The 8,193-nt window shown below is 44.4% G+C and overlaps 1 long non-coding RNA gene across 1 annotated transcript; it reads right to left on the bottom strand.

Moving 5' to 3' along the window:
- Window positions 1–233: 233 nt before the first annotated feature.
- LOC122209655 lies at window positions 234–5,939 on the bottom strand. The gene is made up of 4 exons (XR_006197694.1): window positions 5,621–5,939; window positions 2,775–2,915; window positions 1,409–1,504; window positions 234–266 (listed from the first exon to the last, which is right to left on the bottom strand). It is a non-coding gene; the product is annotated as an uncharacterized LOC122209655 (long non-coding RNA).
- Between the last annotated feature and the right edge of the window lie 2,254 nt (window positions 5,940–8,193).

The raw sequence follows: 8,193 nt of genomic DNA, 5'->3' as shown, positions 1-8,193 counted from the left end.
GATGAGTATAGCTGAACCTGGCTAAAAAGGGAGGAAAGAACGTTGTAAGCCAAGGGAGCATGTGCAAGCGTCCTGAGGCAGGAATCACCAGGAGGAACTGAAAGAAGGCTGGTGTGTCTGGAGTTCCAAGAGTAGGGGGAGTGGTAAGAGACCAGCCTATGGCTTGTTGAGGAGTGATTTTTTTTCCTGCTTGCCACCTCATTTCTTTCTGATCTTGTCCAGTATCTTTCACACCCAGATCTGTTGGCCATTCTATAGTATGTTCTCTGGAAGCCAAAGGGAAATGGGGACATAGAGAAGATGTTAGGTGGTAGAGTCTATTTTCAACTGTTCATATTTTCCCCACTGAAACTTATAGCTGAAATTAATACATAAATTTACAGCCGCAAGTCAGTTGTGATAAATAATCCCAGAAGTGTTCCGATTATTTACATTTTTATGGAATCTTGCCTGAGCAAACCCAGAGAGCTCACTAGGCACTTGAAGAATTATGTCTTGTTCAAAACCAATTTAATAGCAATGGCAAATAAAGCCATCTGTGGGAACTTGTAGAGTAGAGTAGTAATTCTCTGCCAGATGAGCAATATACAAAAAGCACCAAATGAAGCTGAGCACACCGAGCTCAAAGAAGAGTAACAACCACAACTTAACTGAACCGTCTGAGGACAGCAGGCCTCCGAGTATCTCTTGCTTACATGTCATCCAGATGAGCATTCTGGTCACGTAGCGATGTGAGCAGAGTCCCTCATGCTAGCCCCGTACACAGCGGCGTGGGCTGGAGGCAGTTCGCACAACAGGGAAGAAAGTTCGCTTAGTGGAGGGGTCAGCAGCATGGGTTTGGGGTCAAAGAGTTGAGGTTCGCATCTGGGTTTTGTCACTTACTAGCTGTGCGACATCAGGCACATCATTATTTCTCACTGTCCTAATGCATAAAATGGGATAATACGTGTTTGTGTTTTTCTCTCTAAACCCAGCTAACGGCATTGGTTTTCTGTTCCTTCTTTCTTTTCTTTCATAGTTTATTGCTTATTTTTAAAAGCTTTACTGAGGCACAATTTATATGCATTGAAATCCACCCATTTTAAATGTACAGTTCGATGAGTTTTTAGTTTTAATTTATATAATCGTGCAATTACCTCCTCAATCCAGTTCTAGAATACTTCCATCACTCCCCAGAGTTTCCTCATTCCCATTTGTGGTTGATGCCTTCCCCCACCTTCAGCTGTAGGTGACCACCAATGTGTTTCCATCTCTACAGTCTTTTCTTGAAATCTCCTGTCACCCGAATCACATAACACGTAGTCTTCTATGGCCAGCTTCTTTCACTTAGCACAGTGTTCCTGAGATCTGTCCCTGTTGTTGCACGCATCCAGTTTGTTCCCTTTTAATGCCTATTTTACGCACTTACCAGTTGACGGATACTCGGGTTGTCCAGTTTTGGGCTGTTACACTTGCATAGACGTCTTTGTGTGGACACATACTTTTATTTCTCTTAACTAGGTATCTAGGAGAGAAATTGCTGGGTTGTATGCTAAAGTAATTTTTTAAGAAACCGCCAAATCATTTTCCAAAATGGCCATACCATTTTATATTCTCACCATCAGTATGAGTTACCATCAATATGCATTTACTCTCCATCCTCACAAACGTTTGATTTGTCCATCGTTTTTATTTAGCCCCTCTAAATATGTTGTGGCATCTCACTGAGGTCTCCATTTGCATTTCTGTGACGGCCAACGGTGTGTGCACCTTGTCATACACTTAATACCCATTCATATATCTTCTTTGGAGAAGTGTTCATTCACATCTTTTGCCCATTAAAAAAATTGGGTTGTTTGTCTGCATATTATGCAGTTGTAACCATTCGTTATTTTGGATACAGGTCCTTTATCAGGTATGTGTTTGGCAAATGTTTTCTTTCAGTCTGTGGCTTGTCTTTTTCATTTTACTTCGTGCTATATATATATATATATATATATATAGATATATATTAAGTTTATTTATTTATCTTCAGAGAGACAGAGCAAGTGGGGTGGGAGCAGAGAGCGAGCGAGCAAGAGGACCCCACGCAGTCTCCACGCTGTGAGTGCAGAGCCTGATGCCAGGCTCCATCTAACAAACTGTGAGATCATGGCCTGAGCTGGAATCAAGAGTCAGAGGCTCAACTGATTGAGCCACCAGGCACCCCAACTTAGCGCTATCTTATAAAGAGCAGAAGTTTTAGGGGTGCCTGGTTGGCTCAGTCGCTTGAGTGTCTGACTCTTGATTTTGACTCAGGTCATGGTCCCAGGATTGTGGGATTGAGCCCCGTATCAGGTTCCATGCTGAGCATAGAGTCTGCTTGGGATTCTCTCTCTCTTTGTCTCTGCCTTCCCTCCCCCACTCGCACACCCTCTCTCTCTCTAAAACATTAAAAAAAAAAACCCCGGAAGTTTGAAATTTTGATGAAGTCCAATTTGTTAACCTTTTCTTTTATGGATTGTTCTTTTAATGTCAATACTAAGAAATGTTTGCTTAGACCAAGGTCACAAAAGTTTTCTGTTATGTTTTCTTCTAGAAGTTTTAGTTCTTACATTTGGATTATGATCCGCTTCCAGTTAATTTTTTTGCACGTGGTGTGAGTTAAGGGTCTAAATTCATTTTTTAACATAAGGATAGCCAGTTGTTTTCACACCATTTGTTGGGAGATTACCCTTTTCTCATTGAACTGCCTTGGCCTCCTGTTGAAAATCATTTGACTATTTATGTGTGAGTTAAATTGTAGATTCTCTTACTTTACTTTTGAAGAATCACTTTTCTCCCCCCTGATGCAGGTTCATGGGATAGTAATTGGAGACCCCATCCTCTCCTAGATGTGGAGTGGGCACAGGAACGAAGCTGGTGTATTCTGATGCTTTCTACCTAGGATTTGAATCCTGGGCAGATCAGGGGACAGATAATGGAAGAAATTTGATTTAATGACAAAGGTGGTTTCCTAATCAAACTCATTCTAGTCTCAATTACAACAGCTAACACCCACAGACCACTTACTAAGTGCTCAGCAAATAGTAAATACTTTTATTATATACACTTATTTAATATAGTAAAACCATCAGGCATGCTCTTATTATCCCCATTTCACAGATGGGAAAGCCAAGGCATGCATAGCCCAAGTAATTTGTGCATCTTAAAGCTAGTAAGTATCAAGAACAGGATTTGAACCCAGGGAGCCTGGTTCTAGAACCCATGCTTTTATTTAATTTTTTAAAAAATGTTTATTTTTGAGAGAGACAGAGAGAGAGAGATGAAGACACAGAATCTGAAGCAGGCTCCAGGCTTTGAGCTGTCAGCACAGAGCCCACGTGGGGCTCGAACTCATGAACTGTGAGATTGGATGCTTAACCAACTGAGCCACCCAGGTGCCCCAGAATCCATGCTTTTAAATATCGGACTATTCTATCTTTGTTGTGCTTCTTTCTTTCTTTCTTTCTTTCTTTCTTTCTTTCTTTCTTTCTCTCCTTCTTTATTCATTCATTCATTCATTCATTCACTCATTTTTAGTAATCTCTACACCCAGTATGGGGCTTGAGATCCACTCCCAGATCAAGTGTTGCATACTCTTCTGACTGAGCCAGCCAGGCGCCTGGTGCTTCTTCTTCTTTTTTTTTTTTTGCTTCTGGAAGTGCCTTGGTTCTTGTCTGCTCCCAGGCTTGGCTATAGTATAGTCTAGAGGCTACTATAGACGACACGGTCTCCCATTTCCATACAGTAATTTCCCAGTGGCTTAAATCACCTACAGTCACTTTGTTTCTTGCAACTAAAGTATGCCAACAAGCCCAATTCACAGTTATTGTGAGGAATAAAGGAAGATCATGCATGTCAACCACTAAGCACAGTACCTAGTGCATAGCACATCAATAGATGTTAGAGGTGGTGGTGATGATGGTGGTGGTGGTGGAGAGACATGAGGTCAGGTGATAGCAGATAATACAACAGCTCTATGTGCCAGGTATGGTAGTGGCACAGAGAAGGAAGTATCCAACTCTGCCTGGGAAGTTCCATGAAAGCTACAGAAGAAATACTAAGGCTGGGTCTTGCAGGATGCATCTAGGAAGCATGAGGAGGAGGAGTAGATGAGAGGTGGAAATGGTCCGTAGAAAGCCCTGGCATGTTTTGAGAAGTGTGAAATTTGTTATGGTTGAATTGAAGGTGGAACTGGATGGGTGACAGAAGATGAACTTGGAGAGGTATTTTGGAGGGCCCTGTAGATCTTGCCAAGGATGTCTGACTTTATCCTGAATGAGGCATGGAGTCCCTGAAGGAGAATGTGTCCTGGTGTAACACTTGTCAGACGAGCATTTAAAAACCAGTTGAGATTTCGAGCACAAGATGGGGTCTTCTTCAGCCGTGTATTAGTGCACCAGGGCCGTGTCACAAACCACCACAGGCTGGGTGGCCACACAACAGAAATTTACCTCTCACACTTCTGGGGTCTGGAAGCCCAAGATCAAGTATTGGCAGGTTTGGTTTCTCCTGAGGTCTCTCTCCTTGACTTAGAGATGGTTGTCTTGTTGCTGTGTCCTCACACGGCCTTTATCTCTGTGTGAGCTGGTGTCTCCTTTTCTTCTTCGAAGAACACCAGTCATACTGGATTAAGGCCCCACCCTTGTGACTTCATTTAATCTTAGTTACCCCTTTAAAGGCCTTATCTCCAAATACAGTCACACTGAGGGTTTAGGCTTCAACATGTGAACTTGGGCGGGGTGGGGGATGACACAATTCAGCCCACATAACTAGCATTTCGTGAAATATGTATTATCTCCTGAGCCCTGTGCTAAGTAACTTCCATGCAGTCTTTCATTTCATCCCCATACCAGCTTTGTAACCTTGGACAATTAAGTTAACCTCTCTGTGCCTCAGTGTCATCTGCAAAATGAAGATAATAATAGTCTCTGCCTTATGGTGTTGTTATAAGTATCACCTGAATTAATATATGTAAAGCTGGGTGTTTGTTAAATATATAAATAAGCCCTTTCTAGGATGAGGGCAGAATTCATCTCCTCCTTTTACAGACCAGAAACCTGAGACCCAGAAGGAGTAAGCACCTTGCCCACAGTCAGATGGCAGAAACACTTGAATTCAGAGCTGTCATAACCACAACCCTATCATCTCAGATCTCTGAGATGGGCTCAGGGGGTCCTAGACTTGTGGTGGATTCTGCTGTTTCTCAAGGAAAAGAGCCTGACCAAACTCCTTTTTGGAGCACAGGGCTTTTCAAAAAGCATTCACTGGCCACTAGACTGGCACCGGGACGGGCACTCTGATCTGCCCAATCTGCTGCCTCAGATGACCAGCATCAGGGAATTTTTTAGGTGACAAGTTGGGGATAGATTTGGAGAAAGAGCAGAAATTCTGGTGGGCTGAAGCACAGGGTGCTTGGTGGCTGGTGGTGTCCTGAGCCGGAGTTAGTTACCTCCTGTCTGCTCTTTGGGTTGTAAGCCACAGGGAGACAGTGGAAATCGTTTAAGCAGGATCACTTCATCAGTATGAATTCACAAAAATGGATACTGGCCAATTTAGGCAAATGAAAAACAAAACAAAACAAAACAATTAAAATTGAGACAAAGGTCAATACTCATACCTTTAGAAAGAGCTGCTCCAAAGATCTAGGCAACAGGAACTGACAAAACTCTTCAAGGCACTTTTACAATTTTTTCTTCTCTGCAGGATCCCCTTTGGGCTCGTTCCGGGGAGAGGGAATCTGATTGGCCTAGCCTGGGTCACATGACCAGCATCTGGGCGGGCAGACCCTCTTGACTGACCGTGCCACCAAACGGTCGCCGATGCGGGAGGGGGTTCCTCAAGTAAAAGTGGGTGCTGTTACCTGAAGATGGAGAGTTGTTAAAAACGTAAGAGAGGATGCAAGTAGACTTCTCCTAACTGAGAGAGCAGACCTGAGAACCAAACCAGAAAAGGGTGCTCTTGCTAATTTTTCACAGCCAACTCAGCAGTTCAAGTGCAGTACTGCTTGAAAACCTGCCCCCTGCCTAATTTTAGCTTGTGACTCTAGGGATAAATGTAGGTCTTTTTCAGTAGTTAAAATCTAATGGTGGACAACTGGAGACATTTCTGCCCATATAGAAACAGTGTGTTTTATGAAGAAATTTACTAGTTTTTTGAATAGATAATGCTTGAGTGGTATCTTCCGCTGGTTGAAAAATCAAGATGATACAAAAGGTGTACACCTGAAAGTCTCCTCCCTCTCCCAGGCCTACAGATAAGCACTTATTAGTTTCTTGGGTGCCCTTCTGGTGTTTCTGTAAGATTCTGTTACAAGTACAGGTGAAGATGTATAGGAAGGACTTGTCCTGGGTTTCCTTTCTGGAAGGTGTTGGACTCCGCCCTTCTCCACCCCAGGAGGCTCAGTGGAATCCTCTAGCTCATTGGGACTGGGGAACTTAGGAGTTGAGGCCAGTTTTCACATTCCTCCAGGTTCTAGTCAGAAGGGCCAATCCTGTTGGCCACTTGTTTTGTAAATAAAGTTTTAACTGGAACACAGCCACACCCATTTGTTTACCTGTCGTCTGTGGCTGCTTTTCCTTCACAACAGCAGAGCTGGGTAACAGAGACTTTCAGAGCCTGACACGCTTTCTATCTGTCCCTTTGCGGAAGACCTTTGGGAGGCCTGCTGTAGGAGCTTCCCAGGATTAGAGAAGCCTTGATGGCCCCAAGTGAGGAGGCTATGACTTCAGAGAAGGAGCAGTTCAGACAAGAAGTCTGAGAGTCATCCTTTTCCCCTCCTTTGCCTCAGCCTACCCCCACCTCACATTAGTTCAGTACCAGTCCCTGTTGGTTTTTGCTCCAAGGTATTCCTGGATTCTGTCCATGTCTCTCCCTCTCTGGCAGCATCCTGGCTTCATCTTCCACCCAGACCACCACTGTCCCCCCCCAACCCCCCGAGTCTCTCTCCTGCTTCCATCCATTCTTCACAGAGAAGCCAAAGAGGGTCTTTGCTAAGTGTAGATCTGGTCAGGTTGGCTCACCCTCCTGCTTAAAACCCTTTAGTGGCTTCCTATTGTTCTTAGAATTGGGGCTCAAATCCACAGTCTGGCCCCTGCCGGCCTGTCCAGAGCCCTCTCGGGCCATGCTCCCCACTCTCTGCACTCTGGCCACACAGCTGGTGCTGGGCTCCCTGCAAAACAGGGCTTTTGCACTTGATACTTCCTCTACCTGAATATACCTGAATGTTCCCTACCCTCCTTGCTTTTTCAACGGACTCCTCATCCTCTGGTGTTACCTTGACCAGTACTTTCTCAAAGAGATCTCTCTTGATCTTCTCACTTCTTAGAGGCTTCTGTCCACATCCCCATCATCTTGTCACAGCTGCAGTTCTGTGTTTATTTGTGATCGTTTCTTTTTGGTCTGCCTTTTCCGTGAGAGTGGGACCCCTTATCCGCTGTTGCTGACTATGGGGTCCTTGGTGCCTAGCACAGTGCTTTGCACGTAATAGACCCTCACTAGGTATTTACCAAGTAGAGAATGAATCATGTTCCATTCCAGCCACCTCTGGGTGACAGGAGAAATCCTGCTGTGCAGCTTGTTGAGGTTTCAGGTGCCAGAGTCTCAATTTCGTCCCCCGAGAGCCACATTTAACACAGCGAGTTGGCAGAGGCAACCTTAGGCTGGTGTTGATTGAATGCCACTTTGAGACAGCAGCTGCTGAATTCCTTCCAGTTGGTGTCTCCAGCCCCAGACAGGGTGTACACAGTGTGCTTTTCTCCAGACTGTGTCCCCAGGATCAGTCATACCAGGAGGGCTGCTTGTTGCTTCCCTGTGCCCAGTCTCCCAAGAGCCCAACCAGTGAAGATACTAATGAGGAAAGACAGGTGTCTCAGTGCCCCTGCCCCCCATCTGTTAAGTATTCCATGGGATCCAGACACAGAATTTTATTTGTTTTTCTGGACCTAAGCTGCCCCTTGACATAGCCAGTGATTGCTTTTTTAAAACCATGAAGGGGGACTAGGTCCTTTCATCCACTGATAAGGTGCTAGGTGACAGAGAGATCAGCATCCCAACACATAAATCTGCAACTAATCCTTGGGAATCAATATTTTTCATTAAGAACCTGTGAGAGTTGGGCCATTATGGGGAAAATCTGTTTAGGTTGACACCTTGATGAAGTTATTCAGTTCAGGGGCTTAAGTCATTGAAAGG

This window comes from Panthera leo, chromosome E3, assembly GCF_018350215.1.
Source record: "Panthera leo isolate Ple1 chromosome E3, P.leo_Ple1_pat1.1, whole genome shotgun sequence".
Classification (NCBI taxonomy): Eukaryota; Metazoa; Chordata; class Mammalia; order Carnivora; family Felidae; genus Panthera; species Panthera leo.
Note: the sequence above shows the minus strand (reverse complement) of the source record. Positions and strands in the feature narration are given on the sequence as shown.